The sequence below is a fragment of the Rousettus aegyptiacus genome, unplaced genomic scaffold (genome assembly GCF_014176215.1).
Source record: "Rousettus aegyptiacus isolate mRouAeg1 unplaced genomic scaffold, mRouAeg1.p scaffold_m13_p_14, whole genome shotgun sequence".
NCBI lineage: Eukaryota > Metazoa > Chordata > Mammalia > Chiroptera > Pteropodidae > Rousettus > Rousettus aegyptiacus.
Window position 1 is genome coordinate 8,065,523 of NW_023416289.1, and position 23,149 is coordinate 8,088,671.

The 23,149-nt window shown below is 56.0% G+C and overlaps 1 protein-coding gene and 1 long non-coding RNA gene across 2 annotated transcripts in view; one reads left to right on the top strand and one right to left on the bottom strand.

The window, feature by feature from the left end:
• Positions 1–6,750: 6,750 nt before the first annotated feature.
• Positions 6,751–19,133, bottom strand: LOC118611338. The gene is made up of 2 exons (XR_004954214.1): positions 16,431–19,133; positions 6,751–10,718 (listed from the first exon to the last, which is right to left on the bottom strand). It is a non-coding gene; the product is annotated as an uncharacterized LOC118611338 (long non-coding RNA).
• A 2,993-nt stretch (positions 19,134–22,126) lies between these two features.
• ADGRG1 (adhesion G protein-coupled receptor G1) overlaps positions 22,127–23,149 on the top strand; it is a 30,525-nt gene continuing 29,502 nt past the window's right edge. Inside the window, exon 1 of the mRNA XM_016151409.2 lies at positions 22,127–22,582. The gene's annotated coding sequence lies outside the window, so the exon portion shown is untranslated. The remainder of the gene's footprint in view (positions 22,583–23,149) is intronic.

The window sequence follows — 23,149 nt, forward strand, 5'->3', positions numbered from 1 at the left end:
AATCAAAATCACTTGGGAACAAATAAAAATTAAAAGTGGGATGATAAAAGCTGTCTCGCGCACCTCTCTCGAAATCAGCTGACATAATGGACCCGATGTGACCGATGGCTCTTGCTTCTTTAATCTAGAGCGACCCCTTCGTTTTACAGATGAGAAGCAGACTCGGTGAGGGCAGGGCCTCGGCCACAGGCACCCGGCAGGCCACTGGCTCCCAGACCTGGACAGTGGCTCTCTGGAGGCTAGTTCCAGCTGTGCTAAAACTGACCGCTGGCGTGACTGTGGCCTGGTCTGTTTCCTCTGGTGGCCTCAGTTTCCTCATTGGTGAACCAAGGGGAAGGGCCAGTCGTCCCTCCGCCTGCCTCTATCACCATCAGAACTTTGGGTGCGGGGCGCTATGACCAAGTGCCAAGATCTGTACTGGGAGGTCTGAGAGTCGAGGTGGCTGAGGCGACTCAAGGACCCCAAAGGGGTGGGAAACGTGTGGTGGAATGATGAGTTGAAACTTCCTTCTCAGAGCGCAGGAACCTGAGAACTGGAGCCTCAAACCAACTGTTGACACATACGTAATACGTAGCTCGTAGCTCGTAAAAAGGTGTTACCCAACAGCTGGCTTGGGGAAGCAGCTTCTCAGGGGAGGGGTGGGTGACAGTTCTGGGAAAAATTTGCTGCAGCCTTCTGGGCGGGTGGCCTCGGGCAGGCAGGCCTTCCTCGCTGGGCCTCTGACCCGACCCAGTCTTGCCTTCCCTGAGCTGAGGCAGGCTCGGACCTCTAACTCTGTGCTTTAAGCCAGTCCTGGCCCCCTTCTGGGCCTCAGTCCCCCATCAAGGAAACAGGGTGAGGGATCGTATGGATACGTTTCAAGGACTTTCTTGATCTGTCTAGCAGGCAAATGTGTGACTGTCCCTACCCATGCGTGGCCCTGATCCCCACCTGTTCCCAACTCAGCACTGAGTGTGAGCACAGGAACCACACCCCCAACCGCCCTATTATTCATCCTCTCTGACCCTCAATGCTTCTCCCCCGTGCATGGAGACGGCAGCAGTACCTACATGGCAGGGCCAGTAGGATCACATAGATAACCTGCCCCGCGCCTGGCACGGTGTAAGGGCTCAGTAACGCAAAACGCAATTCCAACCACCAGGCCTTGTGGGTCCGAGTCCGGTCCCGGGCCCTTCCTGGCCCCAGAGGCCGCCGCGGCCAGGAGGAGGCCTTGGCACTGGCGTGTCCAGAGCAGGCACCACGGTTCCTCTTCCGTGCCCCCAAATCCTGCCCCGCCTCTACGCCAACTCCAAATTAGTTATCCTTTAGTTCAGGCCACCTGCTTGCAGGCAGTGATGCAACACAGGAGGACTTTAACGAGCAATGAATTAAGAAAGCTGGTGACCGCCAGAGCCACTTCTTTTAGCGTGGACCGAAACTGACAACTACTCTGTCACTTAAACAAAGGCTGATAGCTGTGGTTCGCATCCTCCAAGATCTCAGGAGAAAATAAGAGGTCACTGTCTATCATTTTCAGAGCGCCAAGACTGTGCCAAGGCGTGTGGTTTACAAACCCCACCTCATTCAGTCCTTACAGTAAGGTATTATTATGATACCCATTTTATTGGTGAGGAAATCGAGGGTCAGAAAGGTTATCCTCTTCCCTTAAGGACCCATACCTAAGTACAAATAGGTTCCGGTCCATCTGACTCCAAGGGTATTTTCCCCTTGAGCGGCCCCTCAAATTCTCCTGTTTGCTTTTATGGATGGAAGGCCCCAGAACCTGTGACTGTTGCAGGGAGTCGGCGTGTGGACTGAGATCTGTTCTCGAAGGAACTTCAGGCCTTCGGACACGCCGAGGCTGGCTGGTCCCCTCCGGCGGCTTCCCTGCCCCTCAAGCCACAAGCCCCCACCTTCCCGTTCCCGTTCTTCCTCTGCCGCTCACTCGATCTCTTCCACGTCTGTGGCTCTCCCCGCGAGGCAAGGTCGATGTGATGTTAGACAGCACAGGGACATTAATTTTTAATTTTAGTCACTAACAAATAGTTTTTCATTAACGACGGCATGCGAGCCTTGGTTATTTAACACAGGGATACGATATTTTAAAAGTAGTCATTTTGAATTCGATTTTAGAAGATCCATGGATCTCAAAGAACACATTAAGTAAATATTTGGCTGACTCGATTTGTAGATTGGACAAAAATGTGAGAACAAACGTGCTTGAAGTTGGGAAGACCTGGCCTGGGTTAACCCTCTTCTTTAACCAGGCAGGTCGACGGGGTTATTCGTCAGCCCTGAGAGAAAAGTCCGTTTCTGGAGGGGAAGTCAGCCTTCCTTTTAGCCAACGGGCTCGTGTTGCAGCTGAGTTATTTATTCCTCTGCAAGTGCTATTGATGTACCATATGCACGCAGTTTAAAAAGCATCGTGGTTGCCTGCGGTGGGAGTGAGGGGTGGGGGGCGGGGGGAAGGGCGTGAAGGCTGACTGCAAAGAGGCACAAAAGAACTTTCTGGAAAGATGAAAATCTTCTATATCTTGATTGGGGTGTTTGTTACACCAGCGTACACATTTGTCAGGTCGTCAACCTATACGCTTAAAATGCGAAAATTCTGATGTAGCTGATTTGAAAAAGTCGAAACCAAAGCCACAGATATGCATTTATGTCGGCGGCTACTCACATCCACTGTCTGTTCTGAGTTCCGAGATCTGTGCTTTGCTGCACTATAATGTACCCCAGTTTGCATTCAGCTGTCACTTCTGCTGCTCCCAAAGTCAGCATTTACAGGTCTGCCGTGCGCCAGTCACAACAAGGATGCTTAAAACGTCAGAGACTGTATTTGGTAAAGAGACATCACAAGTATTCCAGAAGAAGACGGATTAATCAATAAATGTGGTTGGGGCAGGTGGCTCCTCATTTAGGAAGAAACAAACTTAGAGCTTCGTGAATGCTCCAGATGGGTGGGTTAAATGTTAAACAAAAACTAGAAAAGTATTAAAAATATATGAGAATTTTTTTTAATAAATTCCAACCAGATAAAGCTAAGACATGAAAGCCAAATAATCATAAATGAATCTTACATTTCACTCTATAGTAATGCAAAAACTTTCTATGACCAAAGACACCAGTTAGCTCAAGGTCATGGAGTAGATCACCAGAAATACTGCCTCATTTCTGTTTAAAAGATCAGGCTTTTTAATATGAAAAGAGGTCCAATAAATCAGTGAGAGAATGAACATATGAGTGACAAAAAGCCTACTTAAATTGGGTCAGGGATCTAAACATTTGTTTCACAGAAGAAGAAATAAAAATGGATAATGAAGTTATGAAAGGATGCTCGGTCTCCTTCACAACTGTAGATGGGCACATTAAAACAATGATCTCATCCCTCCGGAGATCTGAAAGAGTTAAAAATAATTTGTGTGTGTGTGTGTGTGTGTGTGTGTGTGTGTGTGTGAGAGAGAGAGAGAGAGAGAGAGAGAGAGAGAGAGAGAGAGAGAGAGAGAGAGAATGGACACCTTCACACAGTATTGGTGGGAATCTAAACTGGCACCACTTACTAAGGAGGACCATTGAACAGCATCCATAAAAGTTTTAGTTACATAAACTCTAACCCAGCAATTCCCTTCTTAGCAATCTATCCTTCAGAAATAGCCGCACGTGTGCCCCAAAATATGTGTTCATTTCTGTGAAGTATATTATACTAAGAATTGGAAACTGCCTACATTTCCTTCAATAGGAGGTTATGGGTAGATAAATGGAATTCGTGCACGATTAGAAGCAGAATTCTGTGTACCGATTTGAACAACAGCCATTATGTCTTGGCAGGAAAAAGAAAAGCAAGCTACAAAAACGATGTATAGCCGAATAAACCTATTTTTTTTGTAAAATAATTGCGTGTATGAGTCGCAGGTATATATAATAATAATATCTCACATTTATCACAATTATACATGCTAACACCATGGAAATATTATTATTCCTATTCTGTAGATGAGGAAACTGAGGCACAGAGTGGTTAAGTAACTCGCCCAAGGCGGCACAGCTAGTCGATTGCAGAGTGGGGATTTGAACCCCAGCAGCCTGACTCCACAATTCTTTGAGCACTTGACCTAATTTTGGCCTTATAGGCCAAAAATACCTCTGTTAATAGTGGCGACCTGTCAAACCAGCACTGGAGAGGCAGAGTCACTTTTTAATAAATATTTTAAGCAAAGAAATAGTGAAAAACACGAACCAGTAAAAAGGACTTATCGAAAAGCCCAGTTTCCTGCAAACCCCCTTCCCCGAGGCAACCACCCTAACAGTTTTAGCTCGTGTAGTGGTTATCCCCAGGACAATAAATAACACGCTCGGACTGCCATTTCCTGATTTATTAACCTTGGACATTCTCTACCGACTTCTGTAAGCTCTGGGAAAAAGAAATATCGACTTACCTTTTTTTCTGTTTTCTTTTCCTGTTATGGTGCTGTTAGCTGCTCTGACTCTATGCCGGACCCTGGGCCGAGCACTTTACCGTGCTGTTGCTAAGACTAGGCCCACTGAGGCTCAGAGCCGAAAAGCGACTTGCTGAAGGTCACTGCGAGTCGGTGACGGAGGGGGGACCAGAGGCCTGGTTTGCACGGTTCCAGGGCCTGGCTGTTTCTGTGACATCCCATGGCCCACCCTTCTCACTCCGACAGAGGCTCGGCACGGCCAGGGTGAGGTGGCCCTGGCCGAGTGCCCTCAGGAGGCTGGCCTGAGGCCTCCTGCTGCTCGGCCACAGTGCAGGCGGTTGGCAGAGTTGCAGGTGCGGCCATGCAGCATTCAGCCAGCCATGGGTTTCATTCTCCGCCACTGACGGGCCCAGACTTTGACCCTCTGGGTCCTCTCCTTCCAGATCTCTGACCCCATGTGACCTACACCGCCAGGGGAGAGGCCGAGCCACCGACTGAGGCCAGTCGAGAGTCAATACCTGACACCCGAGACACTCGGGACTCCCCGACCCTGGAGTCACCTGGTGGGAGAAGCTTGGAAACGGATAAGTAAAGCTGAGCGCCATCAGAAACTGCGGCAGGTGGCCGTGACTCTAGATGGCGGGGAGCTCAGAGAGGGCAGTGATTTGCTGGAGGTCACACAGCAACCGGGGGATGAGCGCGTAGGAATCTGGGCCCGAAGGCCTCTTCGGCTGAGTCAGGGCAATGAGACGTATAGGGCCGGGGCAGCTTCATGACTGTGGGGACAGAGGAGCAGCCCCACAGAGGAGACGGCATGTGAAAGAGGCAGCAGAGCTGTGGCCTCAGTCTGCGGCTTGTGGGGATGGTCTTCCTAGCAGCACCTGGCACGAACGACAAAGACAGGAACAGCCAGGCGGGGTCACGTGGACTGCGTTCCCCCTGTGCCCTGCCCCAAGTCAGCAAGAGCTGCACGTGGGCGGCAGGTGGTGGGGCTGTGCCCTTTCGGGGATGGGGGTGAGCTTCTATGTGGCAGGGTGAAGAGTGGGGGTGCAGCTGAGGGGACGCAGCAACAAAGCCCCAAATCCCAGAGCTGCCCCTACCCCCCCGAACCTGAGCTTGAGCAGGCTCAGCACCCCCAACCCCGACCCGGGATGGCCCTGAGGACCCTGCCTTCTGACTCACAGCAGATGCGGGCATCACATGAGCAAACCAGGACCCCAGGGAACAGGCAGATGGTAAATGGGGGGCGGGGCAGGACTGGCACACAGGGGCCTCTCCGACGGGGTGGGGGGCGCTCGCTGGGCTCAGCCTCCCCAGGCTGGCCCCCTGTCTGTCTGGTCCTCACACCCCATCGGGAGCTCCTCAGGCCCTCCAGGAGCCCCACAGATTCTGAGGTCAGGCCTGGGCTGCTGGGGAGAGGGGACATGGGTGTGGGGAAGAGCCCGGGACACATTTTCTGATCCCTGCTCAGTGCCATCTGCCCTGGCACAGATGGGCTGAGGCCCCTCTCAAGCCACTTAAGCCTCGAACTCTCCTTGGTTCCCTGGTGACTCAGCCTGGGCTGGAACACCCTGGACCGGCCCCGCCCGCAGACCCCGCCGGGCCCCGGGCTGCGTGCTTTGCCTGCACCTTTATTCCTGCGAGGCGGGTGCTCATGGGGCCTGCCGGGCTCTACCATTGGCCAGGGCAAGTGATGACTGCTCTCTGAGCCTTGCATTTTGTTGTGCTTTGACTTATGGGATGGGATGATAACAGAGCCTGCCTCATAAAGTCCTAGGAGGCTGACATGAGGCCCACGGTCCTTGGTACCTGACAGGAAGCACCTCCTTAAATCCTGCACCCCGGCACCTCCCTCGACGCGCCCTGCACAGGACATACTTATGGGGGACAGGAGCTCAGAGACAAGTGGCAAATAAGATTGGGGGCGTGGCTTGCCATTCCCTGTGACGGGGCTGGCTTTCCACCTTCGGGGCCATGGCGAGGGAGGGCGAGTGCCAAGGGGGACCGAATCCGGGTCAGCTGTGCCGGTGGCCTGAGTCACGCCTGTGCCGGGCTGCCTTGGAGACGCAGACACCCTCTCTGACTCAGGAGCTGCGTCTGCCCGCCTCCTGTTTCCTCGGCTAGAGCTCCCGCTCAGGTTTTAGTTCTGACATGAGTTGGCATAACCTCAGAAATGCACCCGCTTCATCTCTCGTCAGCTGTTCTAAAGATGCACGTCCACAAATGGCATGCTGTGGGGCCAGCCGCAGTGTCCGGGGAGCAGCCTGTCCCTGCCGCCGCCACCGAAGTCTGACATTTGGCCGTGTTTACAAACATCGTGTACATAGATACTTACGGGTTTTGTTTCGTTTTGTTTTTATTGTACAAATGGCGTTAGAACAGCCGTGATGGAAACTCATTCTGAAATGGAAAGAAACACCCACAGCCCTGCCAGGGGCTTCGCTTCCTGACGGCATCGCTGAGAGCTCGCTGCACAAAGCCAGGCGCCTGTGCTTTCTGGGGTCGATCACGCTGAAGCTGTGTGAGACCGACCCCAACGGGGGAGGAACGGGTCACAGATCGGGAAACAGAGGCACAGAGCTGTTAGGTCGCCTCGTTGAAGCCACACAGTGGGTGGACGGGAGAGCTAGGACTCGATCCAGCTCCAGGGTCCTGTGCTCACCCACTCCTCAGGGTTGCCTGGCCGGTCCCCACATCCTTGCCACCTTCAGGCTTGAGTCAGGGACATCCGAGCTAGAGCATCTTCTCGTAATGCAGAGCGTTTCTGAGTAGCCCCTGGATGCTGGCCCTGCCTCAGACCCCAGAGACACGAATGAGGAGACATCATTTTTGTTCCCTGCTTATTTTCACTGAATTTGATATTTATAAACTTTTTATTTTTTTTGTTTATTTTTTATTTTTTATCATGACCTTACAGCTATGAGGTGCCAGTGGCCCACTATCCCAATCGGCCAGGGACTGAGGCACTTCCTCAGGACTTTCAGTGCTAAAGTAGGGACAGTCCTGAGCAAAGAGAGATGGTTGGTCACCCTAGGTGGGCAGAGCTGGGCTTTCTGAGCCATTTTCTGGTACTGGGCTCTGGGGATGTTTCTGCTTTTCGCTGGGCAGGCTGGGCAGCCCTGTGACCACAGCTTGTCACTGGAGCATCCTATTTTTAGGAGCCAGGTAGGAGGGGACTAAGCTTTTGGGGTTTCTCAGAGTTGAGGCACGGGACTGAAACCCAGCTTTCCTGACCAGTCCCTCATCTGAGCAGGCGGGAAGGCCAGCCGGGGACCTGGGACAGGGCTGAGTGGGGCGAGGGCCGTTGCGTGTTGGAGTCTTCTTGTGCTGGTTCGCAAGAGCTGGTTGTCAGTTGTAAACACAGCCCCCGTGTTTAACTGTGCTTCAAGAATGAAATCACATAAGTTTAAAATTAAATTACATTAAAAATGGTGACAAATACTCAAAATATGTTACTTTCTAATTATTACGCCACATTTTGCCATTCTGTATTGTTATGGGTTGAACTGCACCTCCGATCCCCAATTCACACGTTGGAGTCCTAACCCCCAGTACCTCTAAATGCAACTTTATCTGGAGATAGGGTCTTTACAGAAGTAATCAAGTTAAGATGAGGTCATTAGGGTGGGCCCTAATCCAATATGACGGGTTTCCGTATAAAAGGAGAAATTCGAACATAGACATGTACAGGGAGAATCTCATGTAAAGAGGAAAGCAGAGATCAGAACGACGCTTCTCCAAGCCAAGGAACACCAAAGATGGCCAGCAAACCACCAGAAGCTCGCAAAGAGGCCTGGAGCAGACGCTCCCTCACAGCTTTCAAAAGGAACTAATCCGACCAAGACCTTGATCTTGGACTTCTGGACTCCAGAACTGTGAGACGATACATTTCTGTTGTTTAAGCCACCTTGTCTGTGGTTCTTAGTTGCAGCCTCCCTAACAAACTAATCGTCTATGCTTTTGAGGTTATTAACGTCTATTACATTGGCACAGTAGAAATAGTAGAGAATGGTGAGCCGGGGCCCGTCTTTTCCCAATTCCCTGCTCAATTCTTGCATCTTGCAGTTGGCCGTGGTGGGAGTATTTACACCACGGAAATCTGTAAGTGCTGGAAACCAGACCTTGCCTTTCACTGTTTTGTTGATTGTCTAGACAAATGCAAGAAAGCCATAGAAAAAAATGTTAGGAAGGCACATTCGGTCCGATGTGTCATGTCTGTGGTCGTGACATCATGAATAGCACAAAAGACTGGAAACTATTGTCCCATTCAGCAACATATTCAAAAGCTTTTATCCAAGTCGGCGAGGATTCCAGCGTGTGAGGATTGTCATCCACTTCAGCAGGCGATGGCTCACGTCACCCGCAAACAAGCGAAGCTCCTGACAAACACGTCTCCTCCCTTTCACTTCCGTCGTGCTCATCGACATAGATGAAAGTGTCAATCAATATTCACATCTGCACAATGCTCAGAGAGCCCAGCTTTGCCACTTAGCAGACCACCCCTGGCGAGGGGCAGCGGAGGCCAGCTCTGGCCTGTGCAGGACCGAGGGGCTCAAGGTTACAGTGCATTGACAGGTGGATGGACAGACAGAGTGCCTGACAGGTGCACAGATGCCTGCCTTCGAGCTCTGTGGGTGGAGCAGAGTCAGTGCCTCCTCACTGGCTGGGTGGGAGGCCAGCCCACTCTCTGCGGTGGGGGACTTCGACAGGGCTCCTGCTTGATGCCTGGGTTACCTCTGTCCTTGGGACCCTGTGGCGTTAACAGCTGAATTCCTGCCCAGGCCTAGCCTGGGATCCGGGAGAGGCAGCTTGACCCAGCCTTGACCCATAGCCCTGACCTGGTCAACTCCTGTACTTGAAATGGAAATCGATCCCCCGCCCCCTGCTTAAACCCGTCCATGGCTTCCCACTGCCCCAGGACTAAGGTTACACCTCCATCCTCTCTTCACAGCCCTGCTCTTCTGGCCTTATCTCTCTTGCTCTTCGGCCCAGACACAGCTCCGGCTGCCTGCTTCTCCAGCACTCCAAGTTCATTCCCCACGTCGAGCCTTTGTACATGCCGTTCCTCCTGCCTCGTGTGCTCCGCCCCAGGCCCACTCTTTCTATGTCCGGCTCCATTTCGACCATCAGGACCTTGTTATAAATGCTGTCTCCTCCAAGAAGCCTTTCCCGATTGCCTGGCTAAGGCAGGTTCCCTGTCGTGTGCCATCTTTACCCTTCTGTTTTCTGGGTTGCTTTCTCCATGGCTCTCACATTATATGTAATTATTTGTCTTCCTACTTATTGAATTACTTGATTAATTAATTACTTCGGTGATTTTTTTTTTTTATGCTTCACCCCATCAAGCTATAAGCTCCATGAAGGCAGAGGTGGTGTCTGCCTCACAGAGCCTGGTATGAGGCCTGGCACTCAGTGGGCACTTGGAAAATGTTTGTCGAATGAATGAATGAACTACATTTACTGAGAAGCTGCATAACAAAGAGATAAATAATGGTCCAATGGAGATGTGAGTTCAAATCGTCACTCTGGCACTTATTGGCATGTACTCTGGAGTATGTTACTAAATCTCTTTGGGCCTCAGTCTCCTCGTCTGTAATAATAGCACCCATTCATCGATTGTTGTGGGGATTGCATGAATCAATCCACATGGAGTTTAAGGAAAGGGCCTGTTACACAATGAGGCACTCAAGAGACTTGGATGTTAGTATTTTTTGTAGGTAAAGGGCTGTAGCACTTTTGAGGTTCAGAAGTTCAGAGGCCGATTTCCTACGGGAGAGGATGGGATAACTCCCAGAGGGCTTCTTGGAAGAGGGAGCATTTAAACTGAGCTATAAAGGAAGGTGGATGGAGTTTCTCTAGGCGGAGATGCAGGTGGGGAGATCAGGAGAGAGGAGGCGTACCTGGTCCCAGTAAGAGACCCACGGGCGAGTCAGGCCTGCTCTGGGGCCCAATGCGATGCTCTTGACCTTTCTCCCGTTCTAGGCCTGCAGCCTCCCATCCGCATGGCCCTGACATTTGCTTTGTGCGCATTTCCTGTTCCTGTGTTTGGTTACTCAACAGGGAGTGCTGACTCCGAGGACACATGGGGAGAATCGGCTGAAGATAGCCCAGAAAGAGGCAACTGGGCTGCCCCGATCTCAACCCTGGTAGAACTCAATCAACTCGAAAAGAGGCAAACCCGGAGAGGCCCCCGGCCTGCACGAGGCCCGTCCCGCGATGTCACGGAATGCCAAGGATGTGGCCAGGTGCCACTGGCTCACGTGGGCTCGGGTGAGTCGCTCTGACTCTCTCTATTGCCCTCCTCATCTGTAAAATGGAGACAGACACACCTCCGAGTTGCTGGGATGGTAAAACGAGTCCTTTGGTTGGCACGGTGCCCTTCAGAGTGGTCCCTGAGCCTGGAAATATGGGACTCTGAGGCTCGGAGTGGGGCCCTGACCTGCTCAGCACCCCACAGACAGCGAGTGGCAGACCCAGGACTGGAACCAGGCCTCCTGAGCCCCAGACAGGGTGCAGGCGGAGGAGCAGGTGTAGACAGGACCTGGACGATGAGTGTGACCAAGGAAGCCGATGGTCTAGAGTGAATTCTTCGTGGGCGGCAAGTGCACACCGCTGGCTCGCGCTCCTCTTTTCTGAAGAGAGGAGGCCCAGCCTGGCACAGTGAACACGGTGGAGCTGATCTTGGGGTGGCTCCGGGGCTGTGGGTTTGTCTGCCCACATCTGACCACGGAGATCACCTTCTTCCAGACGTGGCCAACGTAGAGGAAAGTGTTTCGGTTGTTCTAACGGAAGGAGCAGAGGCCAAGTCTGCTCAACTCGGAGGCTGGGGGACTTTAAGAGATCGGTGATTTAAACCCCCCTTTGCGTTTGGATGTGGCAAACCTTCACAGAGTCCTTCCCGTGTGTCAGTCACCGTGGGAAACACGTTAGCATTTTCTCAGGTGACCTCACAGCAACGGCATGGACGGATCACCCCTTTTTGTGAATAAGCAAACCCAGGCTGAGGGAGGTGAACTGGCAAGGGGAGCTGGGACCCCCAGTCACAGCTCTGCTGCCTGCGCTGTGGGCAGTTTGTTTTCTAAAACATAAGGTCCTAGCACCTAGTAGCTATTCCCAAAATATCAGTTTAGTGAACCAATACACGAATTAGTGGAAAATGGCCCAGGCGAACTGACCTATGAGTAGAAAATGATTTTAGAGACCTACGAAGGAGGTAGAGGTCTTCTCTGTAACACCCCAGATGAGCACCTCCTTGGTTTCCCCTAGAAACAGGGAGCTCACTCCTCGACTTTGCAGGCAGCACTAGCCCTCAAAGGGAACATGCAGACTAAGCCTGAGGTCCAGCTAGAGCTTGAGATGTCAGAGCTGGGGGCCCCTCATGCCCCTCTACACTTTCCTAGTACCCAGATAAGGAAGGGGTCTGCATCTCCCGAGGTGCCCCAGCGAGTTGGGGTAGGGGTGAGGGGTGTGCTGGGCTTACCCAGGTTGGGACAAGGGGCCCTGAGCCCTGGATCAGGCTGCCCGGGTATGATCTCAGATGTGTGGCTTGGCCCTCCCCACCCCCTACACAAATAATTTTATCCGTAAAACCCACATGAACAAGCTGCTCCTGCCTCATAGGGTGCTTTGGAGAGTCCGTGGGCTAATCCACAGGTCCCGAATGAGGGGACCTAGAGACCAAGCCCTACAAATACTCCTCAGATACCTGCTCTGGTGGGATACTTTCCTGAGCCCAACCCTATTCCTCCCTTTGCCTCCGAAAGGCGAGCAGGGCAAAGGCATGTGTTTTTAAATTTAATACATGACCTGAGACACAGAGAGGTTAACAGATGTCCTGCACCCAGCGAATGAGGGCTCCAGCCCAGGTTTCCAGCACAGTCCCTGCTGCTCGCTTGGCTGGGCTTGGTGATCGCAACACACGCCAGGCACCTGGAGGGCAGAGTAGGGTAGAATGGGAGGGGGATAAAGTGTGGGCGTCAGGACTGGGGGAGTCACACACGGGTCACTGGGACTCCCCCGGTGTCCTCATCAGGCAGGTGTTATCTCTGGGGCCATGAGTGGAGTCGGGGGAAACTCCGGGGTTTAGGAGGCAGGCGGTCCTCCTGCCAGGCCCTTTTGCTTTCAGTTACTCTGTCCTGGTGCCCCCTCCGCTGCCCTCATCCTGTGGGCGTGGGGGACACAGCTTCCTGCTGTGCAGAGCAGATGTGCCTGCCCACAGGCAGGGCAGAGATCCTATCAGCAGCTGGAAATTTGCCAGGAGGAAGAGGGGTGAGGGGTTGCTGTGGGGACCAGGAACCGCAGTGGGCCTGAGCTAGCCTCCAGGAATGGGTCTGAGTTGTGGCCAACAGGTAGATCCTTCCCTCGAGGTGCGAGCTCTGAACATTTCACCAGACCTGGATCCACCTTTGCTCCCATCCGCCCATCTGCCCATCCATCCCTCCTCCACTTCCCTTTCATCTCTACTTTGACTCCTTCACTCACCTGTGCCTGCCTCTTCCTCGTTCCTGACACATGCCAAGCCTGCGCCCACCACAGGGCCTTTGCACGTGCCGTTCCTGCTTCCCAGAATGCTCTCCTCCAGACCTCGTAAGTTGACCTCCCTTGACACGTTCAGCCTGTGCTCAAGCGTCACCTTCCAGAGAGAATCCAAACCAACCTCCGTTCTCCATCACTCCTTTTCTCCCCTTGCTTTATTTTGCTCTGTAGTTCTTACCACTAGGTATATTTCATATTTATGTGCTTATTAATTTATTATCGGTCTCCCCCAGCTCTAAGAGGGCAGAGATGTTTGTGTTGTGCTCACTGGTGTGTCTCCAGTGCCTAGAACAGTGCCTGGCACACAGTAGGCCCTCAATAAACACTTGCTAAATTCATGGCTGAATTCATCGCCTTGTCCATTTTTCCTTCCCTCTCTCCCTCCATCCATCATTCATTTTCTCTTCCTACTTTTCTTCCTTCACCCACCGGTCACCGGAATTTCTCTACACCAGGCTTCGTGCTGGGGTTTGGGTTTGGTGACCTGGCAGGGTGCACAGGCGGAGAAGAAATAAATAATGCTGATGCTGGGGGATGGGCCCAGGTGAGGGGAACCCAGGGGCCTTTGGGAGGCACGTGCGGTAGGGGGAGGGGAGGGAAGGTCCTCGGGGTTCATGGGCTGGAAGCCGGCACCTGATACAGACTTTGTCAAACGAATCAACGGCTTCTTAGAAAAAGTGATGACTCAGTTCCCAATGTTGGGGGTGCTGGGGTGAGGGTGGGAATCAGAAGCCAGCTGGGGACATGGGTTTCTGGGTGTGAGAACTTTGAAAAGCTGCACTGGGAGAATGGAGAAGAAGAATGGCTGGTCTGAGGTGCAGCCGGAAAGGTGGAGCAGGGGCTGGCCAGGCGGAGAGTGGTCAAGGCGGGGGCCGGGTGGGGTGTGCCTAGTGCCTCCATGGGGGCCTCTTAGGGTTGGGCAGAGCCTGCCAGACCACTCCCCTTCCCAACCCCTGGGATACCTGGAGCGGCTGTCCCTAATCCCTGCATAGACGTCCCTGCCCCCACCCTTTGTCTGTCTCAGTTCCTGCTTTGCGACCTGCAGGAGGCTGGATGTTCTGAGAGCAGAAACCATGCCCCCCCCTTCCTACTCGCCTACCTCCCCGCACCTCCTGCCTCCAATGAGCTGTGGCCTGTGGCCTGATTTTTATTGCAGGCAGGTGAGACCGGCTTCAGGTGGGGCCTGAGCTCAGGGAGGAGGCAGGAGGGAACTCGCATAATTGGTAATTCCGAATGGGGGCAGCACCCCTCAACTGCCCTGGGGGTGCTCAGAGACATTCAATGACTCCCCCAGGCTCTTCTAGGGGCCATGGTTGGATCTGTAACACATGAGTCCCTGGGTAGAGGTGCTGAAAGCCCATGGAGGGCTGAGGTGAGTAGTGGGGGGGTCACTTATCACCCTAGGGGCCAGGTCAGCCCTGCAGGGAAACCGTGGAATGAGAGAGGGAGGTGGCGGCCACGGCTATGGGCCAGCCAGGCCAGCCGGAAATGGGGCAAGACATGCAGGCGGAGCCTCACCTGGAGCCACCTGTCCAGACAAGCTCAAACTGGGAGCCCGAGAGCCCTGGGAGGAGGTGGAAGGGGAGAAGGTGGAAGGGAAGGCGGCTGCTGTGGAGTCCGGCCAGGGGCCTGCCTGGACTCGAGGTAAGAAGCTGCTGTTCAGGGTGGTGGGGGGCGGGATGGGAAGGGTCAGCAGGGTGTGTGACTTTCTAGCCTGGTCCACTTGACCCTGGCTGGCCCCAGGTCTAGTTCAATGCTCTGAAGGCATGAGCAAGGCCTGGCCCTCCGCCTGCTTAGGATTCCTGGTTGTCCTGGGGTTGCCCCTTGCTGCTCTGAGCGTGGGCCGAGCGGGCTCACGTGGTGATCACACTGGCACAGGGCAATTGGCAGGGTGTGGGCTGGTTCCCAGTGCCCGGATGAGGAGACTGCAGACAGTGGAGGGCCGGCGCAAGGCTTTGCACCCCGGTGCTCGGAAGGGGGGACGGGAAGCCGGCACCAGTGCCTCCGTCTGCTTGTCTGCCTGTGCCCGGAACCTTTCTCGAGGGGACCTATGGTAAACCGGTTTGGGAGCAGGTTGGCCTGGGGGTTGTTTGACTTTTGACAAGGAGGAGGAAGGCAGCCTCCCCTGGTGACCTGAGTGGAGTGACGGGTGTGGGGGGTGGGGGGGTGAGAGGCGGGACCCAGCCCAGGATCCTTCCGCCTCTCCCCGGGCCCCTCACCTGGCAGCCCTTCCTAGCCTGGCTGAGGCAGGAGGGGAAAGGCAAATTGCTTCCTGAATGGCCACTTGCCCTTTCTGGGCCAGGCCTCTGCGGTGAGACTCCTGAGTGGGGCCCGAGGACACACCAGGACGGTGGGGAGCCAGCGTGGAAGAAAACGCCCCGCTCTGTCTCCTGTGGAAGCCTGGGCCAGGCGCTCCTCCTCTGGGCTGCTTCCCCAACCAGAGAGCTGGGCAGGGGCAGTGGTCTGAAAACAGAGGAGCAACAGTCCCCCGGAATCCCAGCCCCAGCCTCCTCCACCATCCCCTGAAAACCCAGCCCCTTGGCCCCACACAGAGGTGGGTGGCTGGGATTGGGGGCGGGGCCCTGGCGCGCAGCCAGCTCTTCCCCCACATGTGTCTCCCTAGGGTATATGGGCAGCCAAAGGGGCCCCCCACATTCCCTCGGTTAATTAGGCCACCCCTGCTAATGAGTAGCTGTCGTCCTTCATCCATTACGCCTCCTGAGCCACCTGCGCCCCAGCACTTAGCGGGAGACCCCGGGGGCGCCCTGGCCGCTGGCGCAGAGGCGCGTGCAGAAGGCGGCACTCCTGGGTGGCACCGGGGCTCGTGTCCCGTGAGAGGCCGAGCGCTCTGCGAGCTCTCCGCAAAGTACACCCAACTCCGGCTCTTTACTTCCCAGGACAGACAGACATGGGGGCAGCCCCGGTTTTGAGGTGAGGAAACGAGGCGCCCTTTTTATGATTCTCTAGGTGTAGCTCTGCAGCCCACGCCTTTGCAAAGTTCTTTACTGGGCACCAATACATTGCGTAGGAGTAGGGGCGGGGCACGGGGAGGTCAAAGTCGAGATCCTCGGCCCCGGGGGCCCTGCGGCAGTCTAGTGAGATGGCGCATTGCCGCTCTCAGGACGAAGCAGATCCCGCCATCTCTGCACGCTGCTGTGGTGCTTAGTCACTAAACCTCTCTGGGCCTCATTCGCCTCCCCTGCCATGGGAGTGACAAGGCCTCACTGCCTGACCAAAGACACCTGGCACAAGTCTTGGGCCTCTGAGCAGCTGCCCCCCAAACCTCACAGGCCGGGCCAAGGGAGCCGCTGACAGGAGGGGCCCAACTGTGGCGACCCCGGCAGCAGCTGGGGTGGCCTGTTTGCGCCTTCTGGTTTCAGGCAGGGAGGCTGCTAGGGAGGAGTTAGAAGCAGTGGGGGTGGGGGGCGCATCTACAGGAGAGCCTGGGATAGTGGCAGTCTGAGACAGGCCCGAGGGTCTTACCTGCAGATGCTGAGGCAGCTCAGATCTGGACAGTTTGCTGCTAGGTCCCACGCTGTGCTCGTTTAGGGACTTCGGCGCAATGCCGAGGGGCGTTCCAGTGGGGAGAAGGGCTGTTTGGAGCCTTTGAATCACTGGGTCTCCCCCAGGCCTGAGTAGGGCACCAAGGGACCCCTTAGAAGGGAGTCCTTCCCGCTGTCACACCCCGAGGAGGGGCTGCACTTCTGGCTCCAGAGGCCCCATGGGAAGGCACCGCCTAGCCCACCTGGCTCTAGTCCCCTGAGCTTCAGAGGGGATACCTGACAGGTACAGATGGCTGGGGCCTCACCTAGGAACCCAGGCCTCTGGATGTGCACCTGCTTCTCACGGCAGGAGTGGCCCAGGCTGGCCGGCGTGAGAAAGGGGGTGCTGAGAAGGCTTGTGGCCTATCTTGGCTAAGTCCATCCTTGCCCTGGGCTCAGGGGCTTCGGAAGGTTGGGAGGCAGGAGTATGGCCGCCATGACCTTCCAGGCTTGTTCTGGCCGGATCCAACTCTCCTGCCAAGTGCACGGCGCGGGGGCTGGGCTGAGGTCAGACATTCCGTCATGCCTGGGAAGAGGGGCGGCTGCCCTGTCTACCTTCTATCTTAGGCAGCTAGGCACCCAGGCGTGCCCGCCTCCGGGGGAGGTCCGCAGGGGTGGCCCTCCAAGGCCCAACCAGCCTGAACTCTGTCTAAGGACCTGTATCCTGTAGTGCCCCCCTCCCAGTAAGACAAGGACAGGGTGACCATAGCGGGGGTGATGTCTGTTTGCCTGCCTGTCTGGGCCAGGCCCAAGGTCACCTCTTGTTGGCAAGTGGTCAAGATGCCATTGGAACCAGGAAGGGGGTTCTGGGAGGGTGAACCAGCCTTGAAGTCAGATCCTGGCTCCAAATCTGTGTGCCCTTGGACTGGCCCCCCTCCCTCTCTGAGCTTCAATTTCTTCCTCCAGCACACAGGCCAAGGCTTCCTTCATAGAGTGTAGGAGAAAATTGTAAGTCATTTGCCTCGCACACAGTAGGTGCTCAATAGGGGCACGTGGGCTCCGGGTCTGAAACCATCAGGGGAAGGGGTAGGAGAGGTCAGTGCTCCCATCCCCGAGGGAACCAATGGGGTTGAGTTTGTCCTTGGAGCTCCAAATAAGGTCTCGATTCTGCCCTTCTGTTGGCCTGGCCTTTTATCCCATCACTGGAGCTGCGTCAACGTCTTGTACCCCAAGCCTGGACTTGCATCTCCCTTAGACTTGTCGCATTTTAATGGCCTCCAATTCCTCTCGCTCTCCCCGCATCTTGGATAGGTCAGGCTCCCTGCTTCTCCTCCAGCTGGGGGGATGAGGAGTGAGTGGGAGAGACAAGCCTAGGGCACAGGGCACACAGCTCCCTTTGTGACTGCGGCTGAGTCATATGGGCAACGCCATCCTCCTGGGCCCTAGGGCAGTTGTGACGGGAGGGAGACCGCACGTTATCATGGGGCTTTGGCTGCTCCCTCCTCCCCGCCCCCCACGCTGGTGGCCAGGAGGCTTTCCCACGGGAATAAACAAGGAGGTGGCTGGGAACCTTGGCAAAAAAGCATGTGATCTGGATCCCAGGACCTGGGTTCGAGTGCTGACCTTGCCGATGACGTGCTGTGAAGATCTGGGAAGTTCCTCTCCCCGAGCCCCAATGTCCATCTCTGTTAAGTGGGAACGGTGATCACTGTTTTGTGGAAGATACTGGAAATGAAAGGGCTTTGCAAACTCCCAAGTGCTGGGCTTTTGGCGTTTGAATTGACTCCATGATAATCATAATGACATTGGCCAACATTTCTTGAGCACCTACTATGGGCCAGGCATGGTGCTTGATGATTTACCAGGCCACTCTGCGTGCAGGGAAAGGAGCCTAGACTTGAGCTGCTCCTGTCCATAGACACTCACCTCCGAGAGGCCGTGGTTCCCGTGACCCTCCCCGCAGGTGGCAGCAGCTCTGGCCTGTTTGCAAGGCTGGCTCACGCCACCCTGGCTGGAGGCTTAGAGATGCAGAAGAGTGAACCCCCCAGGAGCAAAGCTGCGTCCTCCCACGTGCCCAGGCCTCTGTCACAGGTTCAGCCGAGGAGCCTCGCCTCCTAGCACCTCCGTCCCCTTTGCAGGCTGCTGAACAGCAAAGCCCTCCCAGACACACCGGGAGTGGTTATCCATGCCTCGGCCGTGAGCCTTATGTATACGGCCTCGTTTATTATCACTGGTGGTGCTGTTATTGTCTCCACCTGACAGGTGAGGAGGTGGATGGCTAGAGAGATGCTGCCTGAGTCACCCAGCTGACAGAGGCAGGAGCAGAAGCCGGGGGACCGGAGTCGGGTGTCCGGGCTTCCCACCTCTCAGCGGCAGCACGGCCCCCTCTCTCCTCCATCCTTTCTGCACTTCCCGCCCCATCTCCAGCCACTTCCCACTCCAGCTAGTAATGCTCGCAACCTTCTCTGGACCTGGAAGACCCCAGCCCTTCATCCTTGAGCCCCAGCAAGGTGTGTTCCAGCTGCCTGTTGGAAGGCTCCCCGACACGGCACCCCCATTCCTCCGTGCCCAGGGGCAGCCTCTTCCCTGCTTCCCAGACCTACACTCCATCCTGTACCCCCATTCTTCAGGGTGGTTTCTGAGGTCTTTTCCCCCAACCTTCACGTATGGGGTGGGGGCACCTAGCCCTGCTCTAGTTTCCTGGACCAAGTCTCCTCCCCAGCCCCTCCATCTGCATCCATCTCCTCCAGTGTCCGGCTGGACTTTCCACCCATCCCGCCCCCCATGGTTGGGACAAGCCCCTGGGGTCTAGGCCAGGGCTCCTCCTTCTTGAACCAAGGCTGGAGTCGCCTGGGCATCTTGTTCGAGGACATATTCAGACTCAGCGGGTCTGGGGCACCCCCGAGATCCTGGATGTCCATGCTGCGGGTCTGTGGACCACGGCTTGTGAGCTGAGCACATCCCTCTGCACCAAACGCCTTCCCTGGCAACCCAGTGCTTTGGGTGAAACCCCATCGAAAGCAAACTCCATGCTGTCAAAGCCTTCCAGAACCTTCCCCTGCTCTTGTAGTTAGATCCCATTTCCTTCGCAGAATGGCTCCCACCTTTCCTCTCCACCTCTGCCGCTACTGGTCCCTCCACCTGGAATGCCCTTCCTACTTGTCTCTGTCCATCAAAGCCCCCTCCCCACCCCCACCTTTAAGACTCAGCCAGGGCTCTGGGGCCAACACACTTGGTTCAGACCTCAGCTCTGCCCCTGAAAGGTGAGAGGGAGCCCCTTGCTCTCTCTGTGCCTCTGTCCCTCTCCTATGAAGGAGGGGTGGTGACTGTTGTGAGAACCAGAGGTGATGAATATGAAGAACCTAGAAGGACCTGGCGCCTAGTAGGAGCTGGCTAGAGCCCAGGCGTCAGAAGACCCAGCCGGAGACCAGCTGCGTGGGCTTGGCTGCGTTCCTCTGTGTCTCTAACACACCAGTGGGACCCTGCCCACAGAGCTGGGAGGATGAAATGAGAGTGACCCACGCAAAGCAGGGTGTCTCCCACAGTGCACCCTACAGACATGGCAGCGATTCTCAGTCCCGTTAGTAGTTCTAACGATAGGCAGTACTGTGATTAATAATAATTTATTTGGGTTTCCCCTTTGACTCCCAGAGCCCTCTGGGGGCTCTATGGTGCCAATAACTGACTTCCTGGTATCACCCCGATGTGAGCCTGCTCCCCACTCCCTGTCCTAAAGCCTGCCACAGTGCCCAGCACATAGTAGGGCTCTGAGAAGCCCAGTGGTGGAAAGGGGCAGCCAGAGCTTGGCAAGCCAACTCCTGCCCTGTCCAGGCTGCCCCATAGGACTTCCCTATTAGGGAAGTGGCTGGCTCCAGGCTTCTGTGTCCCCTGCTTGGGCACCCAGCTCGGCAGGACCCTGCCGTGTGCAGAGAGCGGCGCCTCTGACGCTCTGTCTGCGCCCTGCTGGCCAGCACCCTTCGTGGGGTGTGCGGAATTGGGGCGTGGGGATTGCTGCTCTGCTGGGCTGGATGCCGGGGAACAGCTAAGGCTGCCCCAGCCAGCAGGTGGCCCAGCCCTGAAGGACAGACCTTGGGGAAACTGAGGCTTAGAGGTGGTGACTTGCCTGGGGACATGGCGTGTAATGGACCCCCAACCTTTCCCAGACAGCCCACTCTCGCTCTCTGGTTTCCTGGCTCCCGGTGTGGGCGGGGCACGCCCGCCCTGGTAATGAGGGACTGCCTGCCCACTGCAGGCCTGGGAGGGAGCAGCTGGCCAAGTGTCCACAGGGCCCGCCTGCCCCGGGCATCAGCCACGGTCTGGACAGTGGTGCTGACCGCTTGGCGAGCACAGCCCTGCTTTCTGGAAGCTCTGGCTTCGGGGTCCCTCTGTACCCCACCAGGTAGCATTGTTGCCCTTCCCTGCAGTTTGGCTTATGCAGGCAGGTGCAGGACACAGGTGAAGGGTATCCTTTACCTGCAGCCACCCCTGGCCTCCTAGCTGTCTAAAAAGCTTCCATTTATGCTGCATGGGGTGACTTTTACAGGCCCCCTCTGTTAGAGAAGGGACAGATGTACAGTGCCCTGGGCACCCGCCGTGCCCAGGCCCCACCCGGGAGGTCTGGGGAGGCTGAGTTTGAGCAGTCAGGAGAGCCAGCGTGGAGCCTGACCGCCCGGCTCCTGTGCAAACCCCAACACCTCCGGCACGTTCAAGTCAAGCCCCTTCTCTGAGCTTCGTTTCTCTGCCTCATGCTCTCCCTTCCTCATCGCCATCTTCACAGCACGTATTTCGTGAGGGTCCGTCGAGCGCCAGGCACCGGCCTGAGCAGCACGTGTAGCCCTCACCACTGTCCTGTGGCCGGCGCCATGGCAACGGCAGGAGGGAACGGGCCGGAACGTGGTGAATGGTCAGCAAGTGCGATTATGATCATGACTGTTACTGTCATCATCACTTACCCTCATTCGGCTGTGAAACCCTTACGGCACCCGTGACTCGGCAATCATTGATCCACGTCGTAGGGGTGACAGTAGATAGGGAGTCCCCGCCCTGAAGGGCAGCCACGAGCCATTGGGAGCCTCCTGACCCCCAGGACCCCAGCAATGTAGAGCGAGGAACTGACAGACACCACTGACCAGAAGGGGGGGTGGGACATCGGCCCGTTTCCAAATTTCTCTCTCTGAGAAATTTGGAATGATTCTTCACCTGGGCCTCGGTGTCCCCTTTGGCCCTGAAGATAGACTAAAGGAGGCCATTTCCAGAAGACCCTGGGGTCTCAGCATCCCAAACTGAGTCTTAGAACATTGAAACTGCGTGTGCTTGGGGAGCACTGAGATGGGTCCCTTTGCTCGGAGGACTGAGGCTCAGGGAGGACTCAAGGTCAAGCGGCCAGTTCTGTGCGGACTGGCTGGCCACATGCCAGGTGCTTGACACCCCCCTTCTTCCGGCATGCCTTCCGTGCCTTCCGCTTGGCCGGGCAGCGGTCAGCATGGCTCCTGTCTGCTTCCAAGGGGGCTGGACTTTCCTTCAGGAAGGGGCAGTTGTCGCCTGGGCCCGGGGGTGGGGGCAGCATCAAGGCAGCCCGTTGCTGTAGCAACCCTGGCCTCTGTGAGAACTTTGGGGAGAACAGCCCTGGGGAGGCGACAGATGGAAGGCGAGGAGGCAGTTATCCCCAGCCCAGCGTCTGTCTGTCCGTCCGTCCGTGCAGCCTGGTACCTGTCTGCCCGGCTGGGGAGGGCTGCGAAGGCTGCGAAGCCGAGGTACCCCCCTGCCCCGTGCTGAGTCATGGGCATCCCCCAGGGTCATCACCTCAGCTCTCAGCCCTCCGCGATCCCAGCCTCACTCTGAGAAATCTGTGACTCACCGTACGGTCCCCGTCATCCCCAGCCAGCCAGCCAGCGAGGAGGGAGGAGTCCATCTGGGGCAGGAGCGGACGTTCCCCCAACCAGCCAAACACACCCCAGCACCTCCCCTCACTCCGCTCCTCTCCACTGGCTGCATGCCCTTCCCTGCGCACGCACCAGAGGGGCCGGGAGCCTCCCACACGCACCAGCTCCCTCGGCAGCGGCGGGATCATGCTGGCAGGTTAAGCCTTAGTGGTGGATCTCGAAAGGCAGTTCAGCTGCCTGGCCCTGCGAGGGACACCCTGCCTGGCACCAGGTACCACATCAAAGAGGGAAGAGGGACGGGCGTGTGTGTGTGTGTGTGTGTGTGTGTCAGAGGGTCGGGTGCTGGTAGCATGGGAAACTAACTGGCTGGTCTTGGTATCTCGGTGAGTGCCAGCCCAGATGAGCATCGCTGTGGGGAATCTCTAGAGTTGGGGTCAGACGGGCAGGGAGATGCCTGGGAAGAGGACGGGTCCCAAGAGGATGAAACCTCTCAGAGCCACTAGTCATCCGTTAGCTGGGGAAACCGAGGCTCAGCGTGGTGTCGTCGCTGGGCGCAGGAAGCAGGGGTCTGCTCCCTGGGCAGTGAGATCGCTGTGCACTCACATTCCCACTGCACGGGTGGGGGAACCCAGGTTCTGAGAGGGCAGGTGGCTGACCTAGGGTCACGGGGCGAGTCTGGGGAGAGGGCCAGGGCCCACCCTCAGGGAGGAGAGGCTGCTACAGGGCACTGGGCACCGGGCTCACAAGGGCAACTCTTTCTGCAGCTGCCTTGGGGCTGAGCCCGGAGTCCCCAGGTAAGCCAGTTACAGTCTGGCTTTTCATCACACAAGCCACCTTT